This window comes from Hyperoodon ampullatus, assembly GCF_949752795.1.
Source record: "Hyperoodon ampullatus genome assembly, chromosome: 4".
Classification (NCBI taxonomy): Eukaryota; Metazoa; Chordata; class Mammalia; order Artiodactyla; family Ziphiidae; genus Hyperoodon; species Hyperoodon ampullatus.
Window position 1 is genome coordinate 113,331,758 of NC_136917.1, and position 20,479 is coordinate 113,352,236.

At 42.9% G+C, this 20,479-nt stretch overlaps 1 protein-coding gene and 1 pseudogene across 2 annotated transcripts in view; one reads left to right on the forward strand and one right to left on the reverse strand.

The window, feature by feature from the left end:
* The window catches only part of ARSB (arylsulfatase B), a gene marked incomplete at its 3' end in the record, with an annotated part of 190,478 nt that overhangs the window by 68,068 nt on the left and 101,931 nt on the right, over positions 1-20,479 (forward strand). The gene's annotated exons all lie outside the window — the stretch shown is intronic.
* LOC307051636 (large ribosomal subunit protein eL15-like) lies at positions 15,915-16,526 on the reverse strand (annotated as a pseudogene). The gene has a single exon. The product of its transcript is annotated as a large ribosomal subunit protein eL15-like (transcript).

Here is a 20,479-nt window from a genome sequence, read left to right on the forward strand (position 1 = left end):
AATGTATATGATCTGCTTCATGGAAACAGTCCAAGCCTGCCCACTCCATGTATATTTCAGAGCACAGGCAAGGTTATACCTCAGTACAACAGATGTGAGTCTTCTAGACAGGGCATTCTCAACACCACCCTAATTATCAAAACCCGGAGCTTCCAGGACATGGCAGATTCTTTGTTCTTGTTTTCACCAAGCCATCAAATTGACTTGGCTTCTTTTAAAAACAGTAGATCTGGGGCTTCCTTGGTGGCGCAGTGGTTGAGAATCTGCCTGCCAATGCAGGGGACACGGGTTCGAGCCCTGGTCTGGGAAGATCCCACATGCCGCGGAGCAACTGGGCCCGTGAGCCACAACTACTGAGCCTGCGTGTCTGGAGCCTGTGCTCCGCAACAAGAGAGGCCGCGATAGTGAGAGGCCCGCTCACCACGATGAAGAGTGGCCCCCGCTCGCCGCAACTAGAGAAAGCCCTCGCACAGAAACGAAGACCCAACACAGCCAAAAATAAATAAATAAATTTTTTTAAAAAAGTGGAAGAGAGGGACAAAGAGGAGATCAAAGTAATACCAAGTGAGAAAGACTCAACTGCCATTGCTGACTTTGAGGATGGAGGAAGAGAGTGTTGAGCCAAGGAATTCTAGCAGCCTCTAGAAACTGGAAATGGCTAAAAAGAGGTCCTCCTCTCTTGTCTCTGAAAGGGAATGCGGCCCTCCCAACACCGTGATGTAGCCCAATGAGACTTGCTTCAGACTTACAACTGTAAGATGATGAACTTGTGTTAAGTGGCTAAATTTGTAGTAATTTGTTATGGCAGCTATAGAAAACTAACACAATCACGTATTATCATTTTTATACATAGCTGGATTTGATTTACTAAAATTTTACTGAGGATTTTTGCACCTCTGTTCATTGTAGTTTTCTTTTTGTGTAGTGTCTTTGGCTATGGAATCAGAGTAATGCTGGCCTTGTAGAATGAGTTGGGAAGTTTAGGCTTCTCTCTGTTTTCTGGAAGATAAATTCTGATTTTTATTCTAGTGTTCATCCCTGCTGTCTTTCATTCTTCTGTACTTCTAGTGTGGAGTGGCCTCCTTTAAGTCCAGTTGTATTCATATATAGTCCAGGCAATTATCTAACCACTTTGCTATATATTCTGTGCCTGCAGTTTTCATATGAAATACATGCTATTTTATTATCAGTTGCCATTTTTCCTTTATAGTACACTTAAACTTATTTTAAAACTTAGGTGTGCAAGTGTAATGTGTATGAATTCCATTACAGGGAGTCAAAGGAGCACGACAAGACATTTGTTATAATAAGGGAGTGTTAGGCTTGAAAGGCTTGAGAACCATGATATAGAAGCTTTTTTTCCCTATTTCAGAACTTTCCCAGTAATTACAGGTGCTATTAGATAAAAAGGTAAAATCTGTGAATGAACCTATAGACAAGTCACATATTACCACATCCACAATAAAAACCAAATAACCACAACAGTAAAAACACCTTCTATCTCACCTGCAGGGTAACTTAACACGACTATTCTAGCCACCAAACACAGGGTGTCCAGCCATAATGCTCACATATATGCCTGGTAATCACAGATTTCAATCCACGAAAGTAGATGTGCAAAAAAGTGTAACTTGCTCCACCCCTCCCCCCCCTGCAGCTGAGCTCAGTCCTGCTGGCGTCCCAACTCTGACCTGGAATCATTTTCTCTCTTTTCCGTGTATAGGCTTAACTCTATGCCATGATGGTAAAAGTTTCTGTGTGCCTGCAGTTGTGACCTAAAAATGACAGGTGGAGGTGATCACCTCCAGGTGGAGGTGGATTATATTGATCTAGGTGGGATCAGAGACATGAATATGGGCTATAAACCTTTGTCGAGGCCTAAGCTGTCCTTAACTATACACCGAGCCTCTTACCATCTTAATGTTGTAAGGTTATCATTTTAATTTTTTCGTTATTGTGTTATGCTTCATACAGTGCTGTCCTTAATATACATCAGTGTGGATCACTTAACACTAGAAAAACAGGGAAATTCTTTTTTTAGTTTTAAAACTAAAATTCATATTTTTTTCTTTTAAAATGCATATCTTTTCTGCTCCTTCCCTCATTCTTAGGAGACCAACTCCAGCAGTCTGCACCTACCTAATCTGCTATGAAATTAGGAAGCCAGCCATCATACGTATTATTAGAATTGTGTCTGAAACCAAATGGGCCCTGAGTTAGGATCTGATTGCAGGGACTTGGTGATGCCTACTGTGGTCACTCAGGGCATTTATTTTGATTTGTTTGGTTGTTTGGTCTTGTTTTTTAACCCTAGCTCATGGCTGATCAGGAGACGTTGCGTTTCCCAGGCACCGGACCTCTCTCTCTCTCTCTCAGCGTCCTTTGGTCTCGCTAAAGTGCCTCCACTTAACTACTTGCCTCTCATTGGGCAAGGGACCCAGGCTGCCTGCCACACATTCTCTTCTCCTCCAGCTGCCTTCACTCCCAACAGCTAGCACTGTCTTTCCCTGCCCTTGGGATGGCCAGGGTCACCTGGACTTCTCTTCCCTCTCACTGACCCCTTCATCCTGGTCAGAAGGGGTACTGCCCACCTCACGTGCTCAGGAGGGCCAGGAGTCTGAGAACTCAGAGTTTGTTTCACTCTGCCTTTGGACCAGGTGTTATCTGCAGATCTGAAGGGAATCTTGTTCTTATACCTTTATTAAGTATGCATTCAATATTTGAAATTCTTTTAATAAACTTCTTACTATTTAGTGTGTTGAAGTTTTTTGGTTTGTTTCTGCCATTAAATGTTTCGCTCTTCTGTTCTTTGTTTTTTCTTCTTCTTCCAGCTTTATTGAGATATAATTGACACACAGCATTGTATAAGGTGTATGGCATAATGATTTGAATTACATACATCATGAAATGATTACCACAATTAAGTTTAGTGAACATCCATCATCTTGTATAGGTACAAAATAAAAGAAAAAGAAGAAAATATCTTTTTCCTTGTGATGAAATCTCTTAGGATTTACTCTTCTGTTTTTCTTCAAAGAAGATTGTACTAATCAATGTTCTCATGACCTTTTTCTTGGTCTCTCCTGCCATAATTAGACAATCACATACTAGTGAGATCCTTTAGCAGTTAGCAAACTTCAGAGAAGAGGTTTGGGGAAACAAAACTGCCTGTCCACTCAGTTTGGTTTATTGATTTTTTCCAAGTAACCCTAAAAGCAAATCTTACTACTTATGAAGTAGAGATCGAGTAAAATGTTGTTTCTGCTTCAAGGGTAAATTCAGAACATTTAACTTGTGTTGTAGATTTGGAAACATAAAGACAACTTAAAGTAGTTGATGCTTGCCCAAATAGAATATGTGAGCTTTCTCTAGTATCATTCTCTCCGAAAAAAACATTGACCTCAATTCCCATCTTTCTCACCATACAAGTAGCCCACTTACTATTTTGCAACCACAGTTTTACTTTTTTCTACCTCTTGATGATATTTTCACTTCTTTCCTGCTGTCTTTGAACTTGCCAGGCTCTAAAGCACTTCTGTGATACTTTTTTCATCTATCACTTCTTGATTGGCATTAGTGACAGATAAATAGCTATCTAGTAAAAAATTATCTGGCCACCTTAAAGGGGTTTCAAGTCTGGAAGGGGAGCCAAGTAATTTGTGAGTAAACTATGATACTCCATAAAGGTGCCAAAGCATTTTAGTTTGCCCTGAAATTCATAACTTTATTAGCTTAAAAAAAAAAACAAGCATTCTTTCAAGATGGAACTGCAGGAAAAGCAAGGAGAGCTTTAGTTGTAAGAGGACTGAATAAACATTTGGTACTTTTCTTGACCCTAAATATTCCAAACAAAGGGCTTCTGTGCTACTTGTTAGGGGATCCAGAATGTGGAGATCAAAGCTAGCATTACCCTTGCCATCTAAGTGAGAGTGACTCATAACATTTTGTGCTTACAACTTTCATTTAAGGATCTCCAAGATCTGTGAGTACCTATGATTTAAACTTCAGAAAAAAGTTCAGTTATTTGCCTACCAATATGTAATAAATTAGGACACTGTTTTCCAGTTCCCAGTTCCATTTTAACTTTTTGAGACCCAATGTTTTCAATCTTTGAACAGACTTTTGAGACTTTTCATCCTTAGTAAGTTTTAAAGGAGAAGATAAAATCCCATTGGTATCTCATCACTATAAACAATGACATTAGTCCCGTTAAAATGAGGAAATCTTTTACTACAGCCCTGTGTAATTTTTTTTTTCTTTTTAACCCCCATTCATTCCTGATTTTGCCCTTCCCCTGCATCCATCTTTCTTTATCTTTAGCTCTTTTGGTGGCTGCATCAGTTATTTGGCGTCTGGCTGCCAATTCCATTCCACCAGAATCCCCGTTAATGCTAGCTCGGCAGGAACACTCCCCTTGCTGTTTCTTTTAATCAAGATGTAAAGTCTGATTGTGTCTGACTGGGAGTTGGGGGGTCAGAGCGCTGATCTGCCCTGAATGCTGCAAACCATTTAAAACCCCTACAAATATTCGGATGAATATCTGAATAAAGATTCAGTTTCTGAAATTTAATTTGAATGACAGGCTATGGCCATTGTACCTCTTTCTTTGATAATTGATATGCTTTATTTAAATTCATGGAAACAGAAAGGAATCGTAACAAAACCCCTCACAATGCATCGTGTTTTTATGACGCTCAAGAAATTACATACAGAGAAGAGAATGCTCCTTGGAAGGGTCTATGCTTGAAATACCTTCTTACAAAAGCATGGCATTTCAGAATATGGTTATAAAACCTAAATCTAGCATCTATTTAATAAATACCCAGCTAAGAGCCTGTTCTGCTCTGCATACTTTGATGCTGCTGCTGCTGGTGGTTAGCATCTTTGAAAATTGCTAATATTTATTAAGCACTACTTCTGTGCCAGGCTCTGTGTTAAGATGGGTATTGTTATTATCCTCATTTTTCAAATGGGGAAACTTAGGCTCAGAGAGAGAGTGATTTGCCCAAACTCACAGCACTTAATTCCTATCCCTTGAGTACACTTCAATAAAATTAGAAATGTGACTGTAGTAATGATAAGAAAAAAATAATATTAGTCATAAAACAGACAGCTTTTTGTTTATAGCTAGTCATCGTTCAGCTCAAGTTTTCCTTAAGCTCAGAGTGGCTCTTAAGAGTACGGTTAGGGGCTTCCCTGGTGGCGCAGTGGTTGAGAGTCCGCCTGCCGATGCAGGGGACGTGGGTTTGTGCCCGGTCCGGGAAGATCCCACATGCCGCAGAGCAGCTGGGCCCGTGAGCCGTGGCCACTGAGCCTGCGTGTCCGGAGCCTGTGCTCCGCAACGGGAGAGGCCACAACAGTGAGAGGCCCGCGTACCGCAAAAAAAAAAAAAGAGTACGGTTAATTTAGTCTTTAATTAAGAAGCTTGACACAGAACACCCACCATCTAATGTGTAACTGAATGAGGCCCTTGAGCCTCCTGCACCTCGTGCCTGGGTTCTCCTCTCTCTGATGGTGGTTGGCTCTACCCCGTCATGCTGGTTACAGCTTGTCTGAGAGGCCTAGTCACCAGTTACCACGAGTAGAGAGATCCTACCTCTTTTTCTACTCACTCCGTGTGAAAGGACCTTGTCTGTCTTATTTTCTGCCATTTCCCCAAAGCTAGAGTGGTCCATGGGCCATGAAATCCAGGAAGATTTGTTAAAGGGGTGAGTGAGGACGCTCTCCCCATCCAGGACCGTGCTTCCTCAAATGCTCTCCAACAACCCCTTTGACTTTGGGTAACTGATCCAGATTGGACAAACAATTCTGGTATTTGTGGGTTGGATTTGTTTAAATCCTCATGGGGTTCCAGGAGTGCCTCTTGCCAATATCCTGTAAAATAAGCAGCATCTGTGTGCAGAACAGCTTCCTGAAAGTTAAGGTCATGGGGTGGCTGGAGGAAGGCTCAGAAAACCCTATGCAGTCATCAGAGTTAATTTTCAGTGTCTTCAGTCTCCATTTTTGGTGGCCTTTTCTCCATTCACTTATTTGTTCCCCCCTCTCCACCCTCAAATCTCGAGCCTTCCTCTTTGGCAGGTCCTGTGCTAGGTCTTGGGGAATGCAAAGAAGAATGAGACATTGTTCTTGTCCTGGAGAGCCAGAGTCCTCAGGGAAGACAAACCACGAGTAACTAATTAATACCATACAGAGATAAGTGTGATAGAAAAGTATAAAGTGCAGGAGGACAGTGAAGAGACAGAGATTGTCTGGGGGGAGTAAGTTAAAAACAGCAATGTGACATTTAAGTTAAGCAGGAAGGATGGGGAGGGAATTTTAGGCAAAGGAGCCAACATGTACCCAGGCAACGTCAGCACGTTGTATTCTTTTTTTTTTTTTTTGCGGTACGCGGGCCTCTCACTGTTGTGGCCTCTCCCGTTGCGGAGCACAGGCTCCAGACGCGCAGGTTCAGCGGCCATGGCTTACAGGCCCAGCCGCTCTGCGGCATGTGGGATCTTCCCGGACCGGGGCATGAACCCGCGTCCCCTGCATCGGCAGGCAGACTCTGAACCACTGCGCCACCAGGGAAACCCAGCATGTTGTATTCTAACAACAAGAAGTAAGTTCTCTGTGACTGAAGCACAGTGCATGCTTTGTGGGGAAGGGCAGGAGCTGATGCCCCAGAAGTAGTTTGGAGCCACATATGAAGGATTCCATGTGTTGGACTGAAGTTTGAACTTTTTCCTGATTGGAAAGCAGTTAGAGGTCTTTAAACACGCTTGTGGCCTGATTGGCTTGGGCTTCATAAAGATGCCTCTGATAGCAATGTGAAACATTCTGTATGTTACCCCAGGAGTCCAGGTGAGACCAGGGCTGGACCCAAGGCAACGGGGCTGGAGAAGGGGGGAGGTGGATTGGAAATCCATTTTCATGATCAACTTGGCAGAAGTGAATGTGTTATATGTAGAGCAAGAGGGAAAGAGAAGAACATCAGACTGTAAATTGAATGTCTGGGTAGATATGTTCTCTAGAATCTTTCATTAGGAGAAGATTGAATTTACCTAATCCTTTAGATGACTACTAAGACATACATTAACTCTCCAATTTGCATTAAGTAAAAAATTAGTCTAAAAGAATCAACCATGAGTAACAGGTCCTTTATTGGACAAAGAGTCTTCTTGGTCTCTGAAATCCTGTTGTCTGCTCATCTGTCACACTCCCATGGGTGGCCTGTTCAGAGGGAAGTCCAGGCCCTGGTGCAAGGCTGCTGGAGCCTTCCTTGCTTTTCTCTCCAGGATCCCCATGTCAGAGTGAGGAGCTGTCTTGGGTAAACCAGGGTTGAAGGATCCATGGGGCCAGCAAGATGGAGATATACACTGATGGTTCAGGGCAGCCTTCTAAAGCCAAGCCACAACATTACCCTGTTTGGGGAGTAGTCCTAATAACTAATGCTGTTGTCCTGGTTCCATCTTAATTTTTATCAGCTGGATGCGAATGAGGCTTCACTGTCACATACTTAATGTGTTTGCTTGGATCTTTGGCTAACCAGTGTTTTTCATGACTTTTTGACAGCTATTTTTGTTCAATAATGAATAATAAAGTGAGATTTACCATCTGTAGATGACATTTGTTTTATTTTGACATTTATTTTCTATACGGCAAAGATTTTTTTTTAATTTATTTTTTATTGAAGTATAGTTGATTAACAAGTTGTATATATATATATTTTTTCTGCTTTATAACAAATTTAATCAGTTATACATATGTTCCTATATCCCCTCCCTTTTGCGTCTCCCTCCCACCCTCCCTATCCCACCCCTCCAGGTGGTCACAAAGCACCGAGCTGATCTCCCTGTGCTATGCGGCTGCTTCCCACTAGCTATCTACCTTACGTTTGGTAGTGTATATATGTCCATGCCGCTCTTTCGCTTTGTCACAGCTTACCCTTCCCCCTCCCCATATCCTCAAGTCCATTCTCTAGTAGGTCTGTGTCTTTATTCCTGTCTTACCCCTATGTTCTTCATGACATTTTTTTTTCTTAAATTCCATATATATGTGTCAGCATACAGTATTTGTCTTTCTCTTTCTGACTTACTTCACTCTGTATGACAGACTCTAGGTCCGTCCACCTCATTACAAATAGCTCAATTTCGTTTCTTTTTATGGCTGAGTAATATTCCATTGTATATATGTGCCACATCTTCTTTATCCATTCATCCGATGATGGACACTTAGGTTGTTTCCATCTCCGGGCTATTGTAAATAGGGCTGCTATGAACATTTTGGTACATGACTCTTTTTGAATTATGGTTTTCTCAGGGTATATGCCCAGTAGTGGGATTGCTGGGTCATATGGTAGTTCTATTTGTAGTTTTTTAAGGAACCTCCATACTGTTCTCCATAGTGGCTGTACCAATTCACATTCCCACCAGCAGTGCAAGAGTGTTCCCTTTTTTCCACACCCTCTCCAGCATTTGTTTCTAGATTTTTTGATGATGGCCATTCTGACTGGTGTGAGATGATATCTCATTGTAGTTTTGATTTGCATTTCTCTAATGAGTAAAGACGTTGAGCATCCTTTCATGTGTTTGTTGGCAGTCTGTATATCTTCTGTGGAGAAATGTCTATTTAGGTCTTCTGCCCATTTTTGGATTGGGTTGTTTGTTTTTTTGTTATTGAGCCTCATGAGCTGCTTATAAATTTTGGAGATTAATCCTTTGTCAGTTGCTTCATTTGCAAATATTTTCTCCCATTCTGAGGATTGTCCTTTGGTCTTGTTTATGGTTTCCTTTGCTGTGCAAAAGCTTTGAAGTTTCATTAGGTCCCATGTGTTTATTTTTGTCTTTATTTCCATTTCTCTAGGAGGTGGGTCAAAAAGGATCTTGCTGTGATTTATGTCATAGAGTGTTCTGCCTATGTTTTCCTCTAAGAGTTTGATAGTGTCTGGCCTTACATTTAGGTCTTTAATCCATTTTGAGCTTATTTTTGTGTATGGTGTTAGGGAGTGATCTAATCTCATACTTTTACATGTCCCTGTCCAGTTTTCCCAGCACCACTTATTGAAGAGACTGTCCTTTCTCCACTGTACATTCCTGCCTCCTTTATCAAAGATAAGGTGACCATATGTGCATGGGTTTATCTCTGGGCTTTCTATCCTGTTCCATTGATCTATCTTTCTGTTTTTGTGCCAGTACCATACTGTCTGGATTACTGTAGCTTTGTAGTATAGTCTGAAGTCAGGGAGCCTGATTCCTCCAGCTCCATTTTTCGTTCTCAAGATTGTTTTGGCTATTCGGGGTCTTTTGTGTTTCCATACAAATTGTGAAATTTTTTGTTCTAGTTCTGTGAAAAATGCCAGTGGTAGTTTGATAGGAATTGCATTGAATCTGTAGATTGCTTTGGGTAGTAGAGTCATTTTCACAATGTTGATTCTCCCAATCCAAGAACATGGTACATCGCTCCATCTATTTGTATCATCTTTAATTTCTTTCATCAGTGTCTTATAATTTTCTGCATACAGGTCTTTTGTCTCCTTAGGTAGGTTTATTCCTAGATATTTTATTCTTTTTGTTGCAGTGGTAAATGGGAGTGTTTCCTTGATTTCACTTTCAGATTTTTCATCATTAGTATATAGGAATGCCAGAGATTTCTGTGCATTAATTTTGTATCCTGCTACTTTACCAGATTCATTGATTAGCTCTAGTAGTTTTCTGGTAGCATCTTCAGGATTCTCTATGTATAGTATCATGTCATCTGCAAACAGTGACAGCTTTACTTCTTCTTTTCTGATTTGGATTCCTTTTATTTCCTTTTCTTCTCTGACTGCTGTGGCTAAAACTTCCAAAACTATGTTGAATAAGAGTGGTGAGAGTGGGCAACCTTGTCTTGTTCCTGATCTTAGTGGAAATGGTTTCAGTTTTTCACCATTGAGGATGATGCTGGCTGTGGGTTTGTCATATATGGCCTTTATTATGTTGAGGAAAGTTCCCTCTGTGCCTACTTTCTGCAAGGTTTTTATCATAAATGGGTGTTGAATTTTGTCGAAAGCTTTCTCTGCATCTATGGAGATTATCATATGGTTTTTCTCCTTCAATTTGTTAATATGGTGTATCATGTTGATTGATTTGCGTATATTGAAGAATCCTTGCATTCCTGGAATAAACCCCACTTGATCATGGTGTATGATCCTTTTAATGTGCTGTTGGATTCTGTTTGCTAGTATTTTGTTGAGGATTTTTGCATCTATGTTCATCAGTGATATTGGCCTGTAGTTTTCTTTGTGACATCCTTGTCTGGTTTTGGTATCAAGGTGATGGTGGCCTCGTAGAATGAGTTTGGGAGTGTTCCTCCCTCTGCTATATTTTGGAAGAGTTTGAGAAGGGTAGGTGTTAGCTCTTCTGTAAATGCTTGATAGAATTCGCCTGTGAAGCCATCTGGTCCTGGACTTTTGTTTGTTGGAAGATTTTTTATCACAGTTTCAATTTCAGTGCTTCTGATTGGTCTGTTCATATTTTCTATTTCTTCCTGATTCAGTCTTGGCAGGTTGTGCATTTCTAAGAATTTGTCCATTTCTTCCAGGTTGTCCATTTTACTGGCATAGAGTTGCTTGTAGTAATCTCTCATGATCTTTTGTATTTCTGCAGTGTCAGTTGTTACTTCTCCTTTTTCATTTCTAATTCTATTGATTTGAGTCTTCTCCCTTTTTTTCTTGATGAGTCTGGCTAATGGTTTATCAATTTTGTTTATCTTCTCAAAGAACCAGCTTTTAGTTTTATTGATCTTTGCTATCGTTTCCTTCATTTCTTTTTCATTTATTTCTGATCTGATTTTTATGATTTCTTTCCTTCTGCTAACTTTGGGATGTTTTTGTTCTTCTTTCTCTAATTGCTTTAGGTGCAAGGTTAGGTTGTTTATTCGAGATGTTTCCTGTTTCTTAAGGTAGGATTGTATTGCTATAAACTTCCCTCTTAGAACTGCTTTTGCTGCATCCCATAGGTTTTGGGTCGTTGTGTCTCCATTGTCATTTGTTTCTAGGTATTTTTAAATTTCCTTTTTGATTTCTTCAGTGTTCACTTCGTTATTGAGTAGTGTATTGTTTAGCCTCCATATGTTTGTATTTTTTACAGCTCTTTTCCTGTAATTGATATCTAGTCTCATAGCATTGTGGTCAGAAAAGATACTTGATACAATTTCAATTTTCTTAAATTTACCAAGGCTTGATTTGTGACCCAAGATATGATCTATCCTGTAGAATGTTCCATGAGCACTTGAGAAAAATGTGTATTCTGTTGTTTTTTGATGGAATGTCCTATAAATATCAATTAAGTCCATTTTGTTTAATGTATCATTTAAAGCTTGTGTTTCCTTATTTATTTTCATTTTGGATGATCTGTCCATTGGTGAAAGTGGGGTGTTAAAGTCCCCTACTATGATTGTGTTACTGTCGATTTCCCCTTTTATGGCTGTTAGTATTTGCCTTATGTATTGAGGTGCTCCTATGTTGGGTGCATAAATATTTATAATTGTTATATCTTCTTCTTGGATCGATCCCTTGATCATTATGTAGTGTCCTTCTTTGTCTCTTCTAGTAGTCTTTATTTTTAAGTCTATTTTGTCTGATATGAGAATTGCTACTCCAACTTTCTTTTGGTTTCCATTTGCATGGAATATCTTTTTCCATCCCCTTACTTTCAGTGTGTATGTGTCTCTAGGTCTGAAGTGGGTCTCTTGTAGGCAGCATATGTATGGGTCTTGTTTTTGTATCCATTCAGCCACTCTGTGTCTTTTGGTGGGAGCATTTAGTCCATTTACATTTAAGGTAATTATCGATATGTATGTTCCTATTCCCATTTTCTTAATTGTTTTGGGTTCGTTATTGTAGGTCTTTTCCTTCTGTTGTGTTTCTTGCCTAGAGAAGTTCCTTTAGCATTTGTTGTAAAGCTGGTTTGGTGGTGCTGAACTCTCTCAGCTTTTGTTTGTCTGTAAACGTTTTAATTTCTCCATCAAATCTGAATGAGATCCTTGCTGGGTAGAGTAATCTTGGTTGCAGGTTTTTCTCCTTCATCACTTTAATTATGTCCTGCCACTCCCTTCTGGCTTGTAGAGTTTCTGCTGAGAGATCAGCTGTTATCCTGATGGGGATTCCCTTGTGTGTTATTTGTTGTTTTTGCCTTGCTGCTTTTAATATGCTTTCTTTGTGTTTAATATTTGACAGTTTGATTAATATGTGTCTTGGCGTATTTCTCCTTGGATTTATTCTGTATGGGACTCTCTGTGCCTCCTGGACTTGATTAACTATTTCCTTTCCCATATTAGGGAAGTTTTCAACTATAATCTCTTCAAATATTTTCTCAGTCCCTTTCTTTTTCTCTTCTTCTTCTGGAACCCCTATAATTCGAATGTTGGTGCGTTTAATGTTGTCCCAGAGGTCTCTGAGACTGTCCTCTGTTCTTTTCATTCTTTTTTCTTTATTTTGCTCTGCATCAGTTATTTCCACTATTTTATCTTCCACCTCACTTATCCATTCTTCTGCCTCAGTTATTCTGCTATTGATCCCATCTAGAGTATTTTTCATTTCATTTATTGTGTTTTTAATCGATGCTTGATTCATCTTTAGTTCTTCTAGGTCCTTGTTAACTGTTTCTTGCATTTTGTCTATTCTATTTCCAAGATTTTGGATCTTGGAAATAGAATCTTGGATCATCTTTACTATCATTATTCTGAATTCTTTTTCAGATAGACTGCCTATTACCTCTTCATTTGTTAGGTCTGGTGGGTTTTTATCTTGCTCCTTCTCCTGCTGTGTGTTTTTCTGTCTTCTCATTTTGCTTATGTTACTGTGTTTGGGGTCTCCTTTTTGCAGGCTGCAGGTTCGTAGTTCCCGTTGTTTTTGGTGTCTGTCCCCAGTGGCTAAGGTTGGTTTAGTGGGTTTTGTAGGCTTCCTGGTGGAGGGGACTAGTGCCTGTGTTCTGGTGGATGAGGCTGGATCTTGTCTTTCTGGTGGGCAGGTCCACGTCTGGTGGTGTGTTTTGGGGTGTCTGCGGACTTTTTATGATTTTAGGCAGCCTCTCTGCTAATGGGTGGCGTTGTGTTCCTGTCTTGCTAGTTGTTTGGCATAGGGTGTCCTGCACTGTAGCTTGCTGGTCGTTGAGTGAAGCTGGGTGTTGGTGTTGAGATGGAGATCTCTGGAAGATTTTCGCCGTTTGATATTATGTGGAGCTGGGAGGTCTCTTGTGGACCAGTGTCCTGAAGTTGGCTCTCCCACCTCAGAGGCACAGCACTGACTCCTGGCTCCTCAATTTGGGATGATTTGTTGTCTATTCATGTATTCCACAGATGTAGGGTACATCAAGTTGATTGTGGAGCTTTAATCCGCTGCTTCTGAGGCTGCTGGGAGAGATTTCCCTTTCTCTTCTTTGTTCTCACAGCTCCCAGGTCTCAGCTTTGGATTTGGCCCCGCCTCTGCGTGTAGGTCACTGGAGGGCGTCTGTTCTTCGCTCAGACAGGACAGGGTTAAAGGAGCAGCCGCTCCGGGGACTCTGGCTCACTCAGGCCGGGGTGGGGGGAGGGAGGGGCACGGAGTGCGGGGCGAGCCTGCAGCGGCAGAGGCCGGCGTGACGTCGCACTAGCCCAAGGCACGCCGTGCGTTCTCCCAGGGAAGCCTTCCCTGGATCCCGGGACCCCGGCAGTGACGGGCTGCACAGGCTCCCGGAAGGGTGGCGTGGACAGTGACCTGCGCTCGCACACAGGCCTCTTGGCGGCGGCAGCAGCAGCCCCAGCGTCCCACGCCCGTCTCTGGGCTCCGCGCTTTCAGCCGCGGCTCGCGCCTGTCTGTGGAGCTCCTTTAAGCAGCGCTCTTAACCCCCTCTCCTCGAGCACCAGGAAACCAAGAGGGAAGAAAAAGTCTCTTGCCTCTTCGGCAGCTCCACAGTTTTCCCGGACTCCCTCCCAGCTAGCTGTGGCGCATTAGCCCCCTTCAGGCTGAGTTCTCGCCGCCAGCCCCAGTCCTCTCCCTGCGCTCTGACCGAAGCCCGAGCCTCAGCTTCCAGCGCCGCCCGCCTCGGCGGGCGAGCAGACAAGCCTCTCGGGCTGGTGAGTGCCGGTCGGCACCGATCCTCTGTGCGGGAATCTCTCCGCTTTGCCCTACCCAGGTACGTGGGGAGTTTCTTGCCTTTTGGGAGGTCTGAGGTCTTCTGCCAGCATTCAGTAGGTGTTTTGTAGGAGTTGTTCCACGTGCAGCTGTATTTCTGGTGTATCTGTGGGGAGGCAGGTGATCTCCGCGTCTTACTCTTCCACCATCTTCCCCGGAAGTCCCTGGCAAAGATTTTATAATTAGGTTTTCCCCCTGCCAAAAACATTGCTGAAAAATGATTTCCCCCCAAAAAAATGTTTCATAGCTTCCTTTACTAGTTGGAGTCATCTAATTTTTTTCCTTTTTTTTTTTTTCGGAAACCAATTGAACTTGTATTGACACCAGCTACATGACTCTGCTCAGTAGCCTTGTGGGAATGGATAAAGTGGCTTGACCCAAGATAACACTGATTGGACTTAGCAATGTTACTTTTAAATAAAACCAACCCAATTTTCCCCCCTAAGGTGGCTTAGAGTTCATAAAATGGTCACAAACTAATACTACAGATAAAACATTTAAAATTTTGATCCATGCCTTTTCTATCCTCCCACACTTGAAAGGTACCTGATGAACACCAATTTCCCAATCCTAGCATCACTAGCTTACAAACCTTAGGGTTAAAAACTCCCTTCTCATTTACCTAGTGTTCCATCAGTTTCGATATACACTAGTGTAAATACCATGACTATTTTGCATGAAGTTAAGTATTCTACAGATCCCAGAGTGATAGGATTGAATCAGGAACTCCCACCTTTTATGTGAACTTCAGTGGTACCATGGAGGCCAAGGCAATTTAATTTAGGTTAACCAGGATTTGTTGCAATTTGTAAGAGAAACATCTTGCAAGAGTTTTACTCAATTCTCTTAAAAAATGGTGGCATTCCTTTACTTTTCGCCTTTTGGAAGCAGCAGTTACATAAATGGAATGGTAGATTAAGTCTAAAAATGTGGGCCCTAGTCAACTTTCATTATTTTCCTGCATATGATCATGATAAAGGATCACGACATCCTTCACATTTCCAAGGAAAACCCAATTTAAAGTTTGTCCTTGCCAAACTCCATAGAACAGCCACTTTAGAGGAAACCAGCAGAGCATTGTATTACCCCAGTAAAGCTGTAGATTTCATCACATGCACCAACAAATCTGCATGGCTCGTTTCTGCACTCCTCTTTTACAGAATTTTACACCTATTGTACCAAATGGCATTTTTTAAAATTTATTTATTTTATTTTTTTGGCTGCGTTGGGTCCTCATTGCTGCACGTGGGCTTTCTCTAGTTGCGGTGAGCGCGGGCTGCTCCTCGTTGCGGTGCGTGGGCTTCTCACTGCGGTGGCTTCTCTTGTTACAGAGCACCGGCTCTAGGCGTGCGGGCTCAGTAGTTGTGGCACGCGGGCTCAGTAGTTGTGGCTCGCAGGCTCTAGAGCGCAGGCTCAGTAGTTGTGGTGCACAGGCTTAGTTACTCCGTGGCATGTGGGATCTTCCTGGACCAGGGCTCAAACCCATGCATTGGCAGGTGGATTCTTAACCACTGCACCACCAGGGAGTCCCCCAAACAGCATTTTAAACACAGACATATCAACTCCCTAATAAAGCAAAAACAAAGGCATTTCCCTTATTAGAAACAAGGTACACCATCACTTAAAGTCTTCAAACATTATTGCACTTTAATTTTCAGAATTTGACAATGCATTCAGTGAACAATCTGCACACAACTAGTTTTAACAGACATTAAAAAACACTTTTAAGCAGACATGGATGTCCTAAACTGTTTATTAGGTAAGAATTTTACAAACATTACTTATATTAGCGGTAGCGGTGGAACTGGAGAGTATTGAGCCTTCTCAAGGCTGCGCAGCGAGAACCACCGATCGTGTCGTGGAACTTGTGGCCCTTGCCAAGGCCGCGGCTCTTCCTGCCTGCAGACATCAGCCCCAGCATCTCCCTGTGCTTGTGGACTGGTTTGGTGATCCACTGGGTGTCAGGGTGTCTTCTGATAGCTTTATGGAATGTATCAATGAGGATAACCTCAAAAAATTTGTACGTAGAATCTTCACCAACCCAGTAAGAATTCAGGACCCTCAGGGCTCCACAGTGGCGTCCAGCTCGCTCCTCAGCAACAGACTGAAGGCTCTGAGCAAACGAGCTGGTTGACACCATAGTGGACAGGCGTGCTGTAGGTGGCACCCTTAGGAACTGGGCGTTTGCGGCCACCGCAGTGCACATAAATCCAACATATGGCATAACCTTGTTTGGCCTTGTAGCCCAGCCAGCGTGCCTTGTTGGGCAGGGTGGGGCGGGGCGCCCGGAGCAGCGCCGAGAGCTGGCGGTACTGCCGGCAGCGCACCCTGAGCAAAAGCGCATCGCATCCGACTGCTTCCTCCTCCATAGCTCCTGGAGGTACTTGTAAGCACGCATCTCAGCTCACCTGATGGCTGCCGCCAGACAGAAAGGCGAGTCATCTTATTTTGATTTGGAAGTTTTTTCATAAGTCAGCCAGGAAATGAAACCTGAAAATTTTCTCTTGAAAATTAATTCTTAACAAGAACAAAAATTAACTTTTGCCCAAAGGAAAATTAAGAGAGAAAATGAAAAGAAACGTGTTTGAAATGGTGGTGGTTCCATTGTCTTTTTGAACTTTATGTCAGACTTAAGTGAACGGTATTGGAAGCCCCCTTCTCAACCTTGTTTCAAATGAGCTGATTTTATTCTTACTGTTACTCTGATCAGTTTTATGTCCAACTCCTTGAAATACCTGGGCAAATGCACTAGAACCACTGGACAGCACCCTGTTTCTCAAAGGCCTAAGTCTGTGGATTTTTGCTGATAAGTGGAGACCATCAGCTAGTGCCGCCTGGCCAGGTCCCTGGCAAAGCTGAATTGTCCTCTTCGTGAAGTGGATTCTGCAGTTGGCTTTGTGACTGGGGGCCCAAGAGAATGAGTTGCAGGTGTGTCAATTAACAGTGCTTTCTCCCTGGAGTGCTCTCAAAAAAATGATGGGGGGCCGGAGGAAGATGGCGGAAGAGTAAGATGCGGAGATCACCTTCCTCCCCACAGATACATCAGAAATTCATCTACACGTGGAACAACTCCAGCAGAACACCTACTGAACGCTGACAGAAGACCTCAGACCCCCCAAAAGGCAAGAAACTCCCCACATACCTGGGTAGGTCAAAAGAAAAAAAGAATAAACAGAGACAATAGGATATGGACGGGACCTGCACCAGTGGGAGGGAGCCGTGAAGGAGGGAAGGTTTCTACACACTACAAGCCCCTTCGCGGGCGGAGACTGCAGGTGGCGGAGGGGGAAAGCTTCGGAGTAGCGGAGGAGAGCACAGCAACAGGGGTGCGGAGGGCAAAGCAGAGAGGTTTTGGCACAGAGGATCGGTGCCCTCAGGCACACACCAGCCCGAGAGACTTGTCTGCTCGGCCGCCAGGGCGGGCGGGGCTGGGAGCTGAGGCTCGGGTATCGGCTTTCAGTCGGAGCGCAGGGAGAGGTCTGGGGCTGGCGGCAGGAAGAGACCCTGAAGGGGTTAGTGCTAGCCCGGAGGGAGTCCGGGGAAAGGGTCTGGAGCTACCGGAGAGGCAAGAGACTTTTTTCCCTTTTGTTGCCTGGTGCGCGAGGAGAGGGCATTCCCCTCCCTCCCCTCTGCCTGAGTGAGCCAGAGCCCCCGAATCAGCGGCTCCTTTAAACCCGTCCTGTCTGAGCGAAGAACGGACGCCCTCCGGCGACCTACGCGCAGAGGCGGGGCCAGGTCCAAGGCTGAGACCCGGGAGCTGTGAGAGCAGAGACAGGGAAATCTCTCTGTGCAGCCTCCGAGGCAGCGGATTAAAGCTCCACGGTCCATTTGATGTGCCCTGCGTCTGTGGAGTGCATGAATGGACAGCGAATCATCCCAAATTGAGGAAGTGGACCTTGAGGACAAGATTTAAGACTTTCCCCCCTTTTTTTTTCCTCTTTTTACAACGAATTATCTCAAATTAAGGAGGTGGACTTAGCAAGATTTCAGACTTTTCGCCCTTTTCCTCTTTTTACAACGAATTATCCCAAATCGAGGAGGTGGACTTGGAGAGCAAGATTTTTGATTTTTCCCCCTGCTCTCTTTTTGTGAATGTGTATGTGTAATCTTCTGTGTAAGATTCTCTCTGTATAGCTTTGCTTCCACCATATGTCCCAGGGTTCTATCGGTCCGTGTTTTTTTTCAATAATTACTTTTTAATTTTAATAACGCTACTATATTTCATACTTTATTCTATTTTACTTTACCTGCTCTTTCTTTTTTTCCTCCCTTCCCTTCCTCCCTCCCTCCCTCCGCTCCTCCTTTCCTTCTTTCTTTTTCTTTCCTCCATCCCTCCCTCCCTCCCACCCTTCTTCTTTCCACTTTCTTTTTCTTTCCTTCCTCCCTCCCTCCCTCCCTCCTGTCTTTCTTTCTTTCTTTCCTTCCTCCCTCCCTCCCTCTCTTCTTCCATTCACTCTTCCTTTTGCTTTCATTCCTCCCTCCCTCCCTCCTTTCTTTCCTTCTTTCTTTCCATCCTTCCTCCCTCCCTCCTTTCTTTCTTCCTTCCTTCCTTCCTTCCTTTCTTCCCTTCTTCCTTTCTTTCAATCTCTCTTTCTTTCTTCTACTAATTATTTCTCTCTACTTTTTCTCACTGTTATTCTGAGCCGGGTGGATGAAAGGCTCTTGGTGCTGCAGCCAGGAGTTAGTGCTGTGCCTCTGAAGTGGGAGAGCCAACTTCAGGACACGGGTCCACAAGAGACCTCCCAGCTCCACATAATATCAAGCAGCAAAAATCTCCCAGGGATCTCCATCTCAACACCAGCACCCAGCTTCAGTCAACGACCAGCAAGCTACAGTGCTGGTCACCCTATGCCAAGCAACTAGCAAGGCAGGAACACAACCCCACCCATTAGCAGAGAGGCTACCTAAAAACATAATAAGGCCACAGACACCCCAAAACACACCACCAGACGTGGACCTGTCCACCAGAAAGACAAGATCGAGCTTCAACCACCAGAACACAGGCATTAGTCCCCCCCACCAGGAAGCCTACACAACCTACTGAAACAACCTTAGCCACGGGGGACAGACACCAAAAACAATGGGAACTACGAATCTGCAGCCTGCAAAAAGGAGACCCCAAACACAGTAACATAAGCAAAATGAGAAAGCAGAAAAACACACAGCAGGTGAAGGAGCAAGATAAAAACCTACCAGACCTAACAAATGAAGAGGTAATAGGCAGTCTACCTGAAAAAGAATTCAGAATAATGATAGTAAAGCTGATCCAAGATTCTATTTCCCAGATCCAAAATCTTGGAAATAGAATAGACAATATGCAAGAAACAGTTAACAAGGACCTAGAAGAACTAAAGATGAATCAAGCATCGATTAAAAACACAATAAATGAAATGAAAAATACTCTAGATGGGATCAATAGCAGAATAACTGAGGCAGAAGAACGGATAAGTGAGGTGGAAGATAAAATAGTGGAAATAACTGCTGCAGAGCAAAATAAAGAAAAAAGAATGAAAAGAACAGAGGACAGTCTCAGAGACCTCTGGGACAACATTAAACGCACCAACATTCGAATTATAGGGGTTCCAGAAGAAGAAGAGAAAAAGAAGGGGACTGAGAAAATATTTGAAGAGATTATAGTTGAAAACTTCCCTAATATGGGAAAGGAAATAGTTAATCAAGTCCAGGAGGCACAGAGAGTCCCATACAGAATAAATCCAAGAAGAAATACGCCAAGACACATATTAATCAAACTGTCAAAAATTAAACACAAAGAAATCATATTAAAAGCAGCAAGGGAAAAACAACAAATAACACACAAGGGAATCCCCATCAGGTTAACAGCTGATCTCTCAGCAGAAACTCTACAAGCCAGAAGGGAGTGGCAGGACATAATTAAAGTGATGAAGGAGAGAAACCTGCAACCAAGATTACTCTACCCAGCAAGGATCTCATTCAGATTTGATGGAGAAATTAAAACCTTTAGAGACAAGCAAAAGCTGAGAGAGTTCAGCACCACCAAACCAGCTTTACAACAAATGCTAAAGGAACTTCTCTAGGCAAGAAACACAACAGAAGGACTATACCTACAATAACGAACCCAAAGCCATTAAGGAAATGGGAATAGGAACATACATATCAATAATTACCTTAAATGTAAATGGACTAAATGCTCCCACCAAAAGACACAGAGTGGCTGAATGGATACAAAAACAAGACCCATATATATGCTGTCTACAAGAGACCCACTTCAGACCTAGAGACACATACAGATTGAAAGTAAGGGGATGGAAAAAGATATTCCATGCAAATGGAAATCAAAAGAAAGCTGGAGTAGCAATTCTTATATCAGAC